At 36.9% G+C, this 18,751-nt stretch overlaps 1 pseudogene; it reads left to right on the forward strand.

Moving 5' to 3' along the window:
• The first annotated feature begins 14,407 nt into the window (after positions 1-14,407).
• LOC105501716 lies at positions 14,408-15,150 on the forward strand (annotated as a pseudogene).
• The last annotated feature ends 3,601 nt before the right edge of the window (positions 15,151-18,751 follow it).

An 18,751-nucleotide genomic window follows, 5' to 3' on the forward strand; every position in this document is an offset into this window, starting at 1 on the left:
GAACCCTGACTAATATAGAGGCCATCCTTGTCTTGCGCTGGTTTTCAAGGAGAATGCTTCCAGCTTTTGCCCATTCAGGTTGATATTAGCTCTGGGTTTGTCATAAATGGCTCTTCTTATTTTGAAGTATGTTCCTTCAATAACTAGTTTATTGAGTGTTTTTAACAGAAGGAATGTTGATTTTATGAAAGGCCTTTTCTGCGTCCATTGGGATAATCATGTGATTTTTGTCTTTAGATCTATTTATGTGATGAATTGCATTTATTGACTTGTGTATGTTAAACCAGTCTTGCGTCCCATGGATGAAGCCAACTTGATCGTGGGACAAGCTTTTTGATATGCTGCTATATTCAGTTTGCCAGTATTTTATTGAGAATTTTTGCATCTATTTTCATCAGGAATATTGGCCTGAAGTTTTCTTTTTTTGTTGTAGCTCTGTCAGGTTTTGGCATCAGGATGATGCTGGCTTCATAGAATGAGTTAGGTAGGAGTCCCTTCTCTGTCATTCTGAATAGTTTCAGAAGAAAGAGTATTAGCTCCTCTTTGTATTTCTGGTAGAATTCAACTGTAAATCCATCTGGTCCTGGGCTTTTTTTGGTTGGTAGGTTATTTATTACTGCCTCAATTTCAGAACTTGTTATTGGTCTATTCAGAGATTCAACTACTTCCTGGTTCAGTCTAAACACACTAGAAAAAAATCTAGGCAATCATTCAAGACATAGGCACAGACAAAGATTTCATGACTAAAACACCAAAAGCAATTGTAACAAAAGCAAAAGTTGATAAATGGAATCCAATTAAACTAAAGAGCTTCTACACAGCAAAAGAAACTATCATCAGGGCAAACAGGCAACCTACAGAATGGGAGAAAAATTTTGCAATCTATCCATCTGACAAAGATTTAGCATCCAAAATCCACAAAGAACTAAAACAAATTTACAAGAAACACCAAATGACCCCATTAAAAAGTAGGCAAAGAACATGAACAGACACTTCTCAAAATAAGTCATTCCTATGGCCAACAAGCATATGAACAAAAGCTCAACATCACTATATTAGTCTGTTTTCATGCTGCTGATAAAAACATACCGCAGCCTAGGCAATTTACAAAAGAAAGAGATTTTGTGGACTTGCAGTTCCACATGGCTGGGGAGGGCCTCATAATCATGGCAGAAAGCAAGGAGGAGCAAGTCACATCTTACATGGATGGCAGCAGGCAAAAAAAACAGTTTGTGAGAGCAACTCCTGTTTTTAAAACCATTAGATCTCGTGAGACCCATTCACTATCACAACAACAGCACATGAGAGACTTGCCCTCATAATTCAGTCATCTCCCACTGGGTCCCTCCCACAACAGTATAGGAGCTACAAGATGAGATGTGGGTGAGAACACAGAGCAAAACCATATCAATAACTGATCATCAGAGAAATGCAAATCAAAACTACAATGAGATACCATCTCACACTAGTCAGAATGCTGATTACTAAAACGTCAAGAAACAATAGATGTGGAGAAATAGGAATATTTTTACAGTATTGGTGGGAACATAAATTAGTTTAACCATTGTAAAAGATGGTGTGGCAATTCCCGAAAGGTCATTAATGTATCTCCTTAATGGATATATATCCAAAGGAAAATAAATCATTCTATTACAAAGATACATGCACATGTATGTTCACTGCAGCACTATTCACAATAGCAAAGACATGGAATTAACCCAAATGCCCATCAATGATAGACTGGATTAAAAAAATGTGGTACATATATACTATGGAATACTGTGCAGCCATGAAAGGGAATAAGATCATGTTCTTTGCAGGGACATGCATGGAGCTGGTAGCCACTATCTTCAGCAAATTAACAAAGAAACAGAAAACCAAACACCACATGTTCTCACTTATAAGTGCGAGCTGAATAATGACACATGGACACAGAGATGGGAACAATATACCCTGAGACCTGTTGGGGGTTAGGGTGGGGGGAGGGAGAGTATTAGGAAAAATAGCTGATGCATGTGTTTCTATCCCTATAATAAAAAGTAGTTGTAATAAAATTCTTAATCGTTTTCTAAAGGAATTTTCCCAAGGTATTCTAATTTTCTGGTGAATCCCTTGTAATCATCCCCCACTTCAAAAATTAGTATTTTTAAAATTATTTTCTGAAAAACCTTCATTCCCCTCTTTCTGGCTACCTTCCTTCCTTCGTCTCCCTTTTTCCTTCTTTCTTTGACAAAATAATAATAATAGCATATGGCTTTGTTCCATGATCTTCACTTTCTTGTTTTCAATTTAAATTTTTATTTTAGATACAGGGGATACATGTGTAGGTTTGTTACATAAGTATATTGCATCCTGGTAGTGAGTATAGTACCCATTAGGTAGCTTTTCACCCCACTCACACTTCCCCTTCCTCCCTGTAGGAGTCTGCAGTGTCTATTTTTCCCATGTTTATATCCATGCATGCTCAATGTTTAGCTCCCACTTATAAGAGAGAACATGCAATATTTGATTTTCTGTTCCTGCACTAATTGGCTTAGGATTATGGCCTCCAGCTCCATCATTCTGACTGGTGTGAGATGGTGTCTCATTGCAGTTTTGATTTGCATTTCTCTGATGATTGGTGATGATCTCCTTTTCTCATGTTTGTTGGTTGTTTGCATGTCTTCTTTTGAAAAATATCTGTTCGTGTCTCTTGCCTAATTTTAATGGGAGTATTTATTTATTCCTATTGAATTGTGTAAGTTCCTTATAGATTTTGAACATGAGACCTCTGTTGGGTGCACAGTTTGTTATGTTTTCTCTCATTCTGTACGTTATCTGTTTATTTATAGTTATTTTGCTGTGCAGAAGATCTTTAGTTTAAGTCCCACTTGTCAATTTTTGGTTTTGTTGCAATTGCTTTTGGGGATTTAGCCGAAAGTTCTTTGCCAAGGTTGATGTTTTTACAGTTTTGGGCTTTACATTTAAGTCTTTAATCCATCTTGAGTTATGGTACAAGGAAGGGGTCCAGATTCATTCTTTAGCACATGGCTAGCCAGTTATCCCGGAACCAGTTATCCTCAATGACAGTTTTTGCTGGCCTTGTTGAGGATCAAACAGTTGTAGTTACGCAGCTTTATTTCTGAGATTTCTATTCTGTTCCATTGGTCAGTGTGTTTGCAGTCAAGTAGTGTGGTGCCTCCAGCTTTATTCTTTTTACTTAGGATAGTTTCAGCTCTTCAGATCCTTTTTTGGTTCTATACAAAGTTTAGAATAGTGTTTTTGTTTTTGTTTTTTTTTTGGAATTTGTTGAAGAATGATGTTGGTAGTTTGATAGGAGTAGTATTGAATTTGTAAATTATTTTGGCCATTATGGCCATTTTAATGACATTGATACTTTGAATCTATGAGCATGAAATGTATTTTCATTTATTTATCTGTGTGTGTGTGTGTGTGTGTGTGTGTCTCATCTCTGATTTCTGTCAGAAGTGTTATGTAGTTTTTTCTCTGTAGTTATATTTCACCTTTTTGGTTAGAAGTAGTCCTAGGTTTTTGTTTTTGGTTTTTGTTTTTATTGGTGGCTGTTGTAAATGAGACTGCGTTCTTAATTTGACTCTCAACCTAGATGTCATTGGTGTATAGAAGTATTAATGATATTTTTTACATTGATTTAATATCCTGAAACCTTACTAAAATCATTTATCAGTTCTAGATGCCTTTTGGCAGAGTCCCTAGGGTTTTCTAGGTATAAAATAATATGATCAATGAAAAGAGATAGTTTGACTTCTTCTTTTCATATTTGGGTGACTTTTTTTTTCCTCTTTCCTGATTGCTCTGGCTGGGACTTTCTCTTTATTTTCTTTACTTTTGCACATTACATTTATCTGTGTTTAAAAAAAAAAATGGCTTCAAAATTTTTGTGTGAAGGTAACATAATTGAATTAACTATTTTAGGACTAACATTATTGTTGTATTCTCTTATTTTAAAAAACTATGCAAAAACAATTTTAAAAGTACATGTTTTGGGAGAACTCATTGAAGGGTCATTAAAAGCCCATAAAATATAAGAAATTTTATTCAGACGGGCAGAGCTTCTTGTAGAAAGGGTGCAAAATTAAACTTTCATCAGAATTGTGTTAGGTTGCCTGTTTTGCCATCTTCTATTTTATTTTATTATTTTATTTTATTTTATTTTATTTTTTTGAGATTGGATATGACTGTATCACCCAGGTTGCAGTGCAGTGGCACAAGTATAGCAAACTGTTGCCTTGAACTCTTGGTCTCAACCAATTCTCCCTCCTCAGCCTCCTGAGTAGCTGGAACTATAGGTGTGTGCCATCATGCCATCTTCTAATCACACTATATATTTTTCATTTTAATTTTTTGTAATTTGCCTTATATTTTTTGATTATTGGTAACATTGTATATTTATATACAGTTATTAGTTATTTGTATTTCTTTAGTTAATTGTCTTATCTCTTGCTTAGTAATATTTACTATTTTTGTTCTCTGATTTATAGGATATATTTATATATTAAAATGCATTTATTTTGTTATTTTCATTGTTTCTCAGAATAACATGTCCTTCGTATCTCTAAAGTCATTAATAATTTATCTAAATTTTGGACATTTATTCACTATGTATTATAACTTTTTAGCATGTAAATTTGGCAAGTAGACAGACATCTAGTATGTAAATGTACATACACTTAGTATATTAAGTGTATGACTTGATTTTTTTCCCCAAATGACAAATACATTAGCACTGTTTGGTGAATATTCAACAGATCCTCTATAGGTATATAGCAATCCCACTCCCCTTGCCCCATCAGGTGTCAATACATACCCATGCAAACATGTACACACACACTCACGCAAGAATTAACTAGAATTAACACACACACAGACCCTTTTCCAAGCAGTATCTTCTTTCTCATTGGTTTGCCTTGTCAATTTTTTTTAACCAAAATGTCACATGTCACAGTTTTATTTATTGTAATTTTACTAGACACTTTAATTCCCAGTAGAATAAGTTACTGCACATTACTCTTCTTTGCAGGTGATTACATTATTGCACCCTGTATTTGTGAAGACACTGCAAGTTGTGAAATAGGGAAATTAAGTCAACCTCAGTTAAGCAATAAAAAAGGATTTACTGGTGTTTTTAGTTGGGAATCCCAAGCTTAAATCATGTCTTTACGTTCTCAGTCATCTATCTCTCTCCTAGACCTCACCCGGTAAGTTGGACTCATTCCCTCTTCTGACTTACTTCAAACTACAGAAGTCTATGACCTCTGACAGATCCAGGCTTACATCAGTGCAAGTAGTCAAGATAATATCTCTTTCTCAATGTTTTTGTATAAAAGCTCAAGGTTTTATCAGATTTCTGTGTCAATCATTGTGGTTTGAAGGATAAAATCCTTTTTTATTGGCCAAGCCTTAGTTAAAATTGGGGATACTTCTAAAATTGGGGATAGAGTTTAGTGATTGGGGCCTCACTAGAGTACTATTTTCAGAAAAAAATTAAGAAGGAGTCTAGCAAAACAAAAACAATAGATGGCCAGGCTGGTCTCGAACTCCTGGCCTCAAGTGATCTGTCTGCCTCGGCCTCCCAATGTGGTGGGATTACAGAGATGAGCCATGATGCTCAGCCAGTATTTTACTTTATTTGGCACAAAATTGTTATTTTGAATGAAGTAATTTTGCATACAAAAGTAGAAAGCTAGAATATAGAAAATAATTTTGCTTCATATTGAGCATTTATTTCTTTCTTGCTATTGTGGTGAGATTTGTAATATATATATATTTATATATATAAAAATCATAATGGCTCTAGAATAATGTAGCAAATATTTCACTCTTGTGAAATAAAATATATAAATTAATGTTAACAGTTAACTCGAATGAAGTGCCAAATAACAGTATCATCATATGAACTGATTTAAAATAATACCACCAAGAGAAGACACACACATACAGAAACAAAATTGAGAGCAGTATGTACAATATACACTTTGGTAAAATGCCATATTGTGCCTTTGTGCATGGAGATGTTTGCAAATGATGTATATAACTTCACCATAAGTGTCTGTGCAATTAAAACCAAATGCATCTGCTTCCTAGAAGATAACTTTAAAAAGTCGCTTTACAGTAAAGGGATGTTATGAGAACATGACTGAAAGTAAATCTTGGGTTTTAGTAGATTTCATATTTGCTAGTTTAAATTTAATTTCTGTAGTATTTAGACATGTCTCTTATATTATTTGAAATAAGTAAAACATTTACATTAAGACGAAAAAAACTCTAGTTTGAGTTTTACCTTTCACTTAGAATTGTAAAATCCCATTCACTATTATATAAGTTTTACATAATGCATTCTAAATTTACATAATGGAAACTAGGATGCATATATGCACAAATATTAACTAATTTTTAAAATAGCTACACATTAATGACTTTTTCTGTTTTTTTTTTTAATTTCTCACTTTTCAACAGACTTTCAGTTTGTTCACTTTCAGTTTCACTTTCAGACTTTCAGTTTGTTTGTTCACTACGAAAGTGTTCTCATTATTTCACCTGATATGTAATAACACTAAATGAGAAAGTAGATAATGATGATGGTAAGGAGATGACCCAAACAAATCTAATCATCAGATTCTGTTGTTTTTATTTATTTATTTATTTATTTTTTGAGACAGAGTCTTGCTCTGTTGCTCAGGCTGGAGTGCAGTGGCTGGATCTCAGCTCACTGCAAGCTCCGCCTCCCGGGTTCACGCCATTCTCCTGCCTCAGCCTCCTGTGTAGCTGGGACTACAGGCGCCTGCCACCACGCCCAGCTAATTTTTGTATTTTTAGTAGAGACGGGGTTTCACCGTGTTAGTCAGGATGATCTCTATCTCCTGACCTCGTGATCTGCCCGTCTCGGCCTCCCAAAGTGCTGGGATTACAGGCGTGAGCCACCGCGCCCGGCCAGATTCTGTTATTTTAAAAGCTTATCCTTCTATGCCTTCTCTACTGCAATTTCTCCAGAGATTTCTCTCTGGATTCTAAAGGATTTGAAGAAGCTAAATTCCCACCCCGCCTCACCCCCCCAACCTCTTTTGACTCTCATCAAGATTCTTGGTTTGTAAAGAAGTCAAGGAAATAAAAACTCCTACCAATTTTTAAAATGTGCTTTATTTAGGCCCTTCATGAAATCCAGGATGAATTTAAAGGCACAGAAGCAAGATATGTAATTTAAAAGAAATAAAACACTGTAATGTAAAACACTGAAATAATTTCATAGTTTTGGAGAATGGACATCTAACTGCTTGTGTACATACAGGAAAGGACCCAACATATGAAATCCATTAATGTTAAGGTCTCTTTCTTTGAGAAAGCAGGAAACTGCTGTCTCAAGGATACAGGCAATAGATTTTCCATGGGTATAAATCCTGAAATAAATTTTTATCATTAAGTATCAATTTTTAATTTTAAATTAAATTAAGTATGATAATCATCTACAGTTTTTTATTTTAGAACATAAAACTTAATTGTAATAAGATAATTAGAATTTTTAAATATTAATTTAATGGCACAAGTTCTATTATTTTTTGAAATTATCTTTCAAGGAAATACTTCATATCTTTCCTTAAGTTTTTATTGTAAAATCTGTTATAAAACTTCCAACCATGTCACAAGGTTATAACTGAGAAGTAAACAAAGAATAAGTTTCAGAAAGAGCTGGAAGTTTTATCAGTGGAATAAAAAGTTATATGCAATAATGATTTACTTCTCTCACATAGGTGAGGGAATCAGATATTCAGTTACATCAAATTTTTCATATCACTGGTATTTACTATTTCAAGTGGCAAAACTCTACTATACATTTCCCTTTTTATTTAAGTTTATTTAATCTCTCATTTCTTTGTTAGAGATTTACTCTCTCCTGGCCCTACTTGTTTATTTTCTTGAACTGTCTGTTCTTTGGGATATTAGGCAGATTTATTAAGAATTATATTAGAGACAGTAAAGGAAGGACAATAAAAAAGTTCCTTTCATGTAAAAATTACTTATTTTGAGTCCCTTTTTGTAACGCGAAGGGAAGTGTGCAGAGACCACTTCACTTGATGATTTCATTTCTAACTCTTCATATTTCAATGAAAAGCTTTACGTTCGGTATCTACAGAGATTCTCACTAGTTAGCCTGAGCCTTACCTGAGGCTAATTTCAATTACAAGGATAATGAAGTAATTGTCATTTGTGCATCTATTGCTGTGCTGTGTACGTGTGTGCTTGGGTTCCAATGTGCGTACAGTTAGAGCAAAGGAAAATCTGGAGCAGAAAGGAGGAAAGAGAGACAAAAGAAATATAGCATTTCTAAATGATGACAACAAAATTGTGCATAGAAATGATGCAGCAAATCGATTCGGGTAGATATATAATAAAGCAAGTCCCTCAAACAACTGCCCTATTCATATGATCATTAAGGCTTTTAATAAAATAGAGCAATACAGCTTGACACGAACAGACTTTCAGATTCTTTGAATAACAAGGATCAAATTTGAAATCATATTGTGTCACTGGTCCATGGAGCTTTTGATTAGTTTCCTTTTCAGTTTGATCTGGAATGCAAATTGCTCAGATCCATTCACTATTGTAAGCATTAAAAAGGGCTGTTTGTTCATTTTATTTTGACATGTCATCACTTTTCTGGGTTCATTAGGAAGATAAACATTGTCTATACTTCTGAGCTATAGTCAGCTCAGCAGGCATTTAAAACATTAAAGGTACGTGTTCCTTTTCAAAAGAGAAGAAGCTGTGCCAGCAGTAACTCTTTATGTCTAGAGTAAATGGGAATTATAACGTCTTTTGTGGTAGTCAAGTGGCCACCTAGAGTTTTACATATGACCCTGGTTGGGTTAGAAAGCCTTAATCATATTATTTATTCTGTTTTTCTATTTCAGGTTTAAATAATTAATATGCTATTAATTTATTAAATTATCTTTCATTTGGGTAATCTAGGAAAATGTTTATATTTTATCACCAATATAGGTGCTATTTTACCTCCTCTATAAAGACTTTCCTGACTCTAAGCTATCTTCTTTGATCAGTTTAACTTGCTTCTTCTACCATTAGTTTGTCATATTCTTAAACTGCACTGTAATTTCTTTGCCTATACATATATTATATCCACAAATAGACTTTAAGATATCTGAAAGTCATCTATCCAAAATCTCTTTATATTCCTCAACTTGTCAAGTCTTTCATTCATTGACAATTGATAAAATTTGCAACACAAATTTTCTCAACATACAACAATTTTTTTTCTATGTAACTATCTTGCTCTGTATTTTTACTGGGGCTATATTCTGATAATACAAAGATACTAAACACAATAAAAAATTATCTTAATCTTTAATGACCCTACACCCTAATTTACAAGTCAAATACCACAAGGCCTAGAGATGAGGATCAATTACTTGTATATTTATAAGTAGTTTTTCTAAATATATGCATTACAAGTGTATTAAAAATGATTTATCATCTAAAAGAAAACTCACCTGAAAACATAAAATAGAATCAAGGCATTCAGTCTCCCAGCTGCACAGTATTCATTATTTTTACCATCAGGTTCTTCAACTATAAAATTAAGGATCGGGGGCCAGGCGCAGTGGATCAAACCTGTAATCCCAGCACTTTGGGAGGCCGAGACGGGTGGATCACGAGGTCAGGAAATCGAGACCATCCTGGCTAACACAGTGAAACCCCGTCTCTACTAAAAAATACAAAAAACTAGCCGGGCGAGGTGGCAGGCGCCTGTAGTCCCAGCTACTCGGGAGGCTGAGGCAGGAGAATGGTGTGAACCCGGAAGGCAGAGTTTGCAGTGAGCTGAGATCCGGCCACTGCACTCCAGCCTGGGTGACAGAGCGAGACTCTGTCTCAAAAAATAAATTAATTAATTAATTAATTAAGGATCTGGAATATCAAGAAACACGGATGCTGAAAGTTTCTGAGTACTACCTCCTGAAAAAAATCATCTGTAGTAATCTATTGCCATATTGCTAGTTCATTCAACACATATTTATTGAGTGCATACCATAATTTAGTAATCCTTAAAAGCGTATGGAATATTACATTGAAAAAGAATCCTTAAATTGGAGTTTACATTACTGACACGGTTTGGCTGTGTCCCCACTCAAATCTCATCTTAAATTGTAGTTCCCATAATCCCCACATGTCGTGGGAGGGACCTGGTGGGAGGCAATTGAATCATGGGGGCAGTTATTCTCATGCTGTTGTGATAGTGAGTTCTCATGAGATTTGATGGTGTTATAAACATCTGCCATTTCCCCTGCTTGCACTCACCCCATCCTGCTGCCCTGTGAAGAAGGTGCCTCCTTCTCCTTTCCCTTTTGCCATGATTATAAGTTTCCTGAGGCCTCCCCAGCACTGCAGAATTGTGAGTCAATTAAACCTCTTTCCTTTATAAATTACCCAGTCTTGGGCAGTTTTTTATAGCAGCATGAGAACGGACTAACACAATTACATTCCTTTCAGTATGGAGTGTGTGTGTGTGCGTGTGTGTGTCAGTGTATGTGTGTGGGGCTGGGGCAAGAATCAAAAGCTGAATATGTAAGATGTCAAGTTGTTAAAAGTCAAAGAAAAAATTAATTAAGGTAAGTAAAGGTGTAGAGAATGATGGAGATGGGATGCTAATATAAACAGAATTGTTAGGAAAGGATTTAATGATGAAATTTCATTTAAGTAGACAGTTGAATGAAAGCATTTGAATATTCAAGGGACCAAAGTCCCAGGAACAGTCAATAGCAAGGACCCAAGTATAGACCCTGCTTAATATGATTAAAAAATAGCAGGTGACTTGGTATTGCCAACGCATCTGAGCAAGGGGAATACGGCAGAAAATACCATTGGAAAGACATCCAGGTGTCTGATCATAGGACCTTGCAGAATGCATAAGAATTTTAGATTATATTCTGAGTATGATACGTCTTTGAAAAGTTGGAACAGCTGAGTTTAAATAACTTCTGGGTCGACTCTCACAGTCTAAATCACGTTTTATCACTGAAGTATTTAAGACAGTCTATTTTAACCATTATATTTATTGCATAATTCAGATATTTGTGATGATAATATGCTAGATTATGAAATAAACAATTATGCAATAAATGTAATGATTAAAATAGACTGTCATAAATTCTGCAATGATAAAATATGGTTTAGACTGTGAGCAACTCAGCAGTTATTTAAAACATTAAATATTTGTGCTCCTTTTCAAAAAATGATATATGTAATTAAATCATAACAGAGACTTTGAATCTTAGGGACTAATCCGACAATACAGAGATAGTTAGTTTTTGTTGTTGTTACCTTCTTTTAAATGATGGAATTGAGTACTGTGGAACCTCAAAAGGGTTTAGTGACCCTGCGGCCAAGGCTGTGGCACTAGCAGTTACCTTAAGGGAGAGTGTTCCTCAACCAGGAATTTGGAAACTCTAATTGAACCACATGCATGGCATACATATTCCAGCTATATTTTCACTGGAAACCTTCTTTGGTCTCTTTTTTTGCAACCAAAGAACTCCAAAAACCAGGTACTCTATACATTTAAGAGCCATTACAGCCAGATGCAACTTCTAATACCAAATAAATGTAAACTAGAAACTAGAGGAATTTAATTGGCTCTGATTGGACCAGATGTCTAATCCTCAAGCAATAAGCCATGAAATGGAGACCAATTGCTGTGAATTCAGAGCTTTACTCAGTGGCTTTTGGAAAAAAAATAGCAAAGCAGGAACCTCAAAAATCTCGGGTAGAGTTATAATTTGAAAGCATTTCAGATTATCCAAATATTTTTAGGGGATATTTTATTTTAGTATGTACATCCAAGCTCCTCTGTAGACTGTGGTAATTGGTATAACTAATAAAATATATTTGATTTCACTGCAGATGGGAATCCACCTAAAGCTATATAAACCCTAGAGAAATTTAGAACAAAAAAATCTGCAGTAGTTTCTGACCATAAATTATTATACTGCATTAAATCCGCAATTTTCTGTGCTGCCGTAACTTTCCTCTATAAACAGCATAACCTCTGAAAAGTTACGCTTTAAGTAACATGAAATTATTGTTACTGTAATTGTCTATTTCTCATTTATCTGTTTGACATTAATGCCACTATTTCACATCTAACATCTTTGCTCTACTGTTTATGTTTTGGAAGTTTCTTTCTTGCTTGTGATTAATAAATGTATAAAAATAGGTGGTGTACACAGTGGTACTTACACCATCCCTTAATCAGACATGCTATGTCTCTATTTGTCTCTTCTTCTAGGGTGAAGTAACTTCTTGAAAAATATTTTCCATGTTTGTCTGTTCCTCATCTTCTGCCAATGTGCTGGCAACATGATTCCTTAAGTCTCTCACAACACTTGCAATGATGGCTACGAACCCAGCCAAGCGAGGAAGGCAGCTTCTTCAGAAGCTTAAAATAAATATGGTCTCATAATAAAGGAATGGGACACACAATTCACTTATTGCCTTTGTCTTTAGAGAAAGGTATATTCTTTGGTGTGAGGTAAAGAATCAAATCAATATTATATTCCTCTGTGTAAATCAATCATATGACAGCAGTGATTAAAAAACTTGAATACAAGAACCCTTTATATAAATAAAATAAAGAATTATTGACTTCAAATTCAACTGAGCTGCATCTCTAAACCCTTTTATGGTGCAAACAAAACCTTTAAGCATTTGATTCTTAGCCTCTCTCTTCATTCTTCTAGTAGGATTCCAACTGTGATTTGTCAGATTTTATGACATTATTATCAGATCTGGACTGACTGTACTAATTAATCTCCTGAAAGGTGGCAAGCTTTGATCATGCAATAACAATATTTTGTTCCTATTGAAATGATTTTAAAAACTGATTCCATCATACTGTTTCTTTTGCTTACTGTTTTGCTTACTGTTTGTTTGTTTTAGAAAATGGGGTTTGTTTTGGTACAATTTTGGGATGCATGACAAATGCTCCTTTGAACAGTGTATAAACGTGCATAGAGCATAAAGAGATTTATTGTTGAAGACTCAAAGTCTGTTACTCTTGGCTTCTTGGTCTTTTAAATTTGTGTGATACAAGGAGCCTCCAGCTACCTTTATTTTGTTGCTACTACTACTGCCAAATATAGGAAAACTAAGACATTGCTTCGAGTTATGTCCTAGTAGTTTGTGTTAGTGTTGTAACTTAGCTTCTCTATTCTAGTTCATTCTCATAGCTCTGTGGATATCTTGATGTTTTCCATACTAATCATGGTCATAAATATCCTATAGAAAATAGTTATGTACAATAGTTATTGCTCTGTTATTATGAAATAGGTTCATTCCATGGCTAAGATTGTTTTTTTTTTTTTTTGTAAACAGTCCTTGAAATTTAATTATATGTTAGTCACTCCAATAAAAAGTTAACAAACTAAATACTTTTGAGGTAAATGCAACCAACTCATATTAAACAATGACGTCTTACTCTCAGGCTTTCCCTGAACTTCCACATAAGTTAACAAACTTAGTTGTTTATCAAACTTAATGTAATTGTGCTTCTCAATTTTAATGTTTGTACAAAATACTTGGGGATCTCACTGAAATGCACATTCTGTTTTAGAAGGGCTAGGGTGTGACCTGAAATTCTGATTTCTAACAGTGATAGCCATGCTGCTTTTTCAAGGTCTAGATTCTATGCTTATTAAATAATGGAACCAGAAAACTGGCTTAAAACCCAGATTCTTGGGCTCTGTACCTTACTAAATCAGAATCTCCATAGAAATCTAATGTTTTAAAAATTCCGCTATTAAGTCTGATGACTAGCAAAGTGATGAACCACGAACTACGAAACACAATGTAAAGAGCTCAACAGGTTAAGCCACAATGTCCAATTTCTAATGAACTATTCTCATATCTAATTTCCTCCTGAACATTGCGGGAAGCTGGTCTAATTAAGCACTCTTCAGGATTAGGCTTCTAAAATAATGGTATGCCTGATAATTCAGTACTTATTCAAAAAACACCGTTTCCCTCGGCCATTCTCTTAATCTAAGATAGGACATTTCTCAGAGCAAGCCTCTGGAAGCCCGTGGACACTGTGATGACAGAGACGGGCTGAAAGTGTCCTTTCCCACCTCTAACTAGGGTGTCTCTGTTTTCATAGCAAGTAAGAGCAGGCTTGGGATCTGAGGCAGTTCCCTGAGGCAGTTCCCAGAGCAGCTAATTCCATCTTGCACAATTTCTTAACGTAAATGAAAACTTGTCATAGTCCATTATATAGAGGGCTTCCAGTTTGATTAACAATATCTGTAATACTGGCCCTCTCCTCAGGCGTCACGTGCCCGCCGATTCCTCCTCTCTGGTCGCCGCGTCGTTGGCTGGCGTCAGAAAAATGTCTACAAACTTCCTAGTACAAGAGAAGATCTGGTTCCACAAATTCAAATATGACGATGCAGAAAGGATATTCTAGGAGCAGATAAACGGGACTGTGGCCGGCGCCTCCTGCCACAGCTCCATCCCCAGGGCCTCCAATGGCCCCAGAGGAGACGACAGCGGGCTAGACGACCCGAGCGCCAGCCTGGAAGTGGAGAACCAGAACCTGTGAGGCGTAGTGCAGGAGCTGCTGCAGGCAGTCTCCAAGCTGGAGGCCCGGCCACCTGGCCACAGCCCAGCAGACCCAGCACGTGTCTCCCATGCACCAAGTGGAACCCCTGGCCAAGAAGTCTGCCACACCAGCAGAGGATGACAAGGAGGATGACACTGACCTGTTTGGCAGTGGCAATGAGGAGGAAGACAAGGGGGCAGCGTGGCTGCGGGAGGAGCGGCTGCAGCAGTACACGGGGAAGAAGGTGAAGAAGCCCGCGCTGGTGGCCCAGTCCTCCATCCTGCTGAATGTCAAGCCTTGAGATGATGAGATGGACATGGCCCAGCTGAAGGCCTGTGTGTGCTCCATCTAGTTGGACGGACTGGTCTGGGGGCTCCAAGCTGGTGCCCGTGGGCTATGGTATCCAGAAGCTGCAGATTCAGTGTGTGGCGGGGGATGACGAGGTGAGGACAGACTTGCTGGAAGAGGAGATCCCCAAGTTTGAGTAACATGTGCAGGGTGTCGACAAGACAGCTCTCAAGAAGATCTGAAGCCTCTGTGCGTGTGTGTGTGTGTGTGTGTGTTTGTGTGTGCGTGCACGCGTGTGGGAGGCCCTGCCCGGATTAAAAACAGACCGGCGGCTGGGCGCGGATGCTCACGCCTGTAATCCCAGCACTTTGGGAGGCCGAGGCGGGCAGATCACGAGCTCAGGAGATCAAGATCGAGACTATGCTGGCTAACACAGTGAAACTCCGTCTCTACTAAAAACACAAAAAATTAGCCAGACGTGGTGGCGGGCGCCTGTAGTCCCAGCTACTCAGGAGACTGAGGCAGGAGAACGGTGTGAACCCCAGAAGCGGAGGTTGCAGTGAGAGGAGATCGCACCACTGCACTCCAGCCTGGGTGACAGAGCGAGACTCCTTCTCAAAAAAAAAAAAAAAAAAAACTGAGACTGGCAAAACAAAACAAAACAAATGATCAAAAAAACAGTATCTGTAATACTGATAATTTGTTTCTGATATTTTTCAAGTATCCTATGATACTGTAATAAATATCTTTATACATCAATCTTTGTCTAATTTTTTAATTCTTTAAAATATATTCTAATAGAGGAAATACTTGGTCAAATTATTTTATGGCTATTATTATAGTCAAACAGAATTGTGAAGAGGTTGCACCAATTTATAATTCTAGCAGGACCATATAGAAATGTCTCTTTTACTTCATCCTTGCTAACAGTGAGGCAGCAATTTAAACTATGCCATCAGTTTTTAAACTTCACTAACTTGGTAGGAAAAATTAAGAGTATTAAACTGCATATCTTTTACTACTGATATTCAACACTTTGATACATATTAACCATGTGAATTTCTATGTTTAAAATTATTTTTCATACCCTAATTTTGTATGTGTGTGTGTGTGTGTGTGTGTGTATATATATCTTTATTTGTGTTTATCTGCATTCATATATTTTAATAATAGTAATAATAATACATACGGGCCAGGGCCAGGAATTGTGCCAAGACCTTTACAGTTTTCATTATATTTAATTCTCACCATAAGACCATGATATCGATACCATTATTATCTCTATTCTACACACAAAGGCACAGAGATGTGGAGAAGATGATGTACCTGCCCAAAGCCACAGTCTTAGTTTAAACTGAGTTGAGAGTTTAACATGGGATTGACTGACACAGAGCAGACCCTCAAACCATGCTCTGTGAAAATTAACAAACAGTGTCCCTAGTTTGTTGTTTCTTTTATATTTTATTCTTTGGACTAATATTACTTTACAGTTTGCATGTAGAAAATGCTTTGTGATTTCCTCTACCCTTTGGTTTTTAGTTGTTTTGTTTGCTTACTTTGTTGTAAGTTTAAAATAACAGTCCATATAAATCCATGGTTTCTCTTCCTAAAGACTGTGACTGCCTAGCATGACAGCCAAGGCAAAGGCAAGTCTAAACTTATTAAGCCTGCCGGGATGATTCATAGCCCAAGACAACTCACACCCTATCCATAGATTTTTCTCTATTCCCCTGGGGGAATCTGTTCCCTGGGTGAGCAAACCCACAGTGTTGACTCCTCATGTGCCCATATTAGGAGAGTGTACTCATCCACTGAATCACTGATCACTGCATATGATGCAGTGGCTTTGTTGTGTTCTGGGATCCCTGTTTAGCCCCTCATGAAAAACTGTGCTACTCACTGATTTTCTTCCAATATTTGCCAACATAGAGTACCAGTACTGTCAAAATTACACTAAAATCCAGCCATTTCCTTTTTATTATATCTTAATACTAGGCAGTGTTAATTAGACCTTCCTCTTTTTCCTTTGTACTTGCACTTTGGCTTATTTTAAAAAAATATATATGGTGCAAGACTGTTATTCCTCATGCTATTAATATATATACAAGTACTGTTTGAATACAAATAGTATTATTTATAAACTATTATATTAAAGTTTATACACAAAGTACTATTTGAATTTGAAAAATAAACTAATATTTTCATTTCACTATTACTCCATATCATCTTATTAAGCAAGAGTATGAAAAAACAAAAGGTATAATCCTATCAGCTCATTAATAATTTATAGCCATAATCTTTTAGTAATTTTTTGTACAAATTTTAAAAGTAAAATTATGATTATCTTCTTGTGATAACTCAGAATTCATGGTTTGGTGTCCACATTCTGTCCACGTATCTTTAATTTTCTCTCACAAAACTTATCTCTTCCTATTTTACCTTTATTTTCTTTCAAAGCTTCTGACATTAGTTACTGATATCAACAATTAAATGTAGAGCAATTGAATTTTGCTTTCAGTGTTATTACTGATATTATTGATTTTGCTATAGCTTTTTTAGTTGATTTCCATTCTGTTCTTATTTCATTTATTCCCTGTCCAGCTTACTAAAATTTTTAAAGAAAATTTATTGTTAATAAGAAAGGTTTCAAAATGTTTCTATTTCATGTACCAAATAATTTTTAGATATACCTCTTATATGTGAATTTTCAGGACAATGCTTCCATCATCACAACTTGTTAGAATTGTTTCACTGATTCTGATTAAGTCTGGAGTCCTGCAAGCAGACTCTGTGATGAAAATGTTTGGACGGGGGGCACACCCAAGATGGCCAAATAGGAACAGCTGCAGCCTCCAGCTCCCAGCGTGAATGACACAGAAGACGGTGATTTCTGCATTTTCAACTGAGGTACCGGGTTCATCTCACTGGGACATGTCGGACAGTTGGCCCTGGTCCACAGGTGCAGCCCGACCAGCGAGAGCTGAAGCAGGGCGAGGCATTGCCTCACCTGGGAAGCGCAAGGGGGAAGGGAATCCCTCCTCCTAGCCAAAGGAAACTGAGACACACAACACCTAGAAAATCAGGTAACTCCCACCCTAATACTGCGCTTTACCAAGGGTCTTAGCAAATGGGCAAACCAGGAGATAATATCCCACATCTGGCCCAGAGGGTCCCACGCCCACAGAGCCTCCCTCATTGCTAGCACAGCAGTCTGAGATTTAACTGCAAGGTGGCAGCGAGGCTGGGGGAGAGGCACTCACCATTGCTGAGGCTTAAGTAGGTAAACAAAGCCGCCTGGAAGCTCGAATTGGGTGGAGCCCACTGCAGCTCAAGGAGGCTGGCCTGCCTCTGTAGAATACTCCTCTGGGGACAGGGCATAGTTAAACAAAAAGCAACAGAAACCTTGGCAGAGGTAAATGCCTGTCTGACAGCTTTGAAGAGAGCAGTGGATCTCCCAGAACAGAGGTTGAGATCTGAGAACGGACAGACTGCCTGCTCAAGTGGGTCCCTGACCCCTGAGTAGCCTAATTGGGAGACATCCCCCCCTAGGTACAGACTGACACCTCACACGACAGGGTACACCCCTCAGACGAAGCTTCCAGAGCAAGAATCAGACAGCAACACTCACTGTTCAGCAATATTCTATCTTCTGCAGCCCCTGCTGCTGATACCCAGGCAAACAGGGTCTGGAGTGGACCTCAAGGAAACTCCAACAGACCTACAGCTGAGGGTCCTGACTGTTAGAAGAAAAACTAACAAACAGAAAGGACACCCACACCGAAACCCCATCAGTATGTCACCATCATCAAAGACCAAAGGCAGATAAAACCACAAAGATGGGGA

The sequence above is a fragment of the Colobus angolensis genome, unplaced genomic scaffold (genome assembly GCF_000951035.1).
Source record: "Colobus angolensis palliatus isolate OR3802 unplaced genomic scaffold, Cang.pa_1.0 Scaffold74, whole genome shotgun sequence".
NCBI lineage: Eukaryota > Metazoa > Chordata > Mammalia > Primates > Cercopithecidae > Colobus > Colobus angolensis.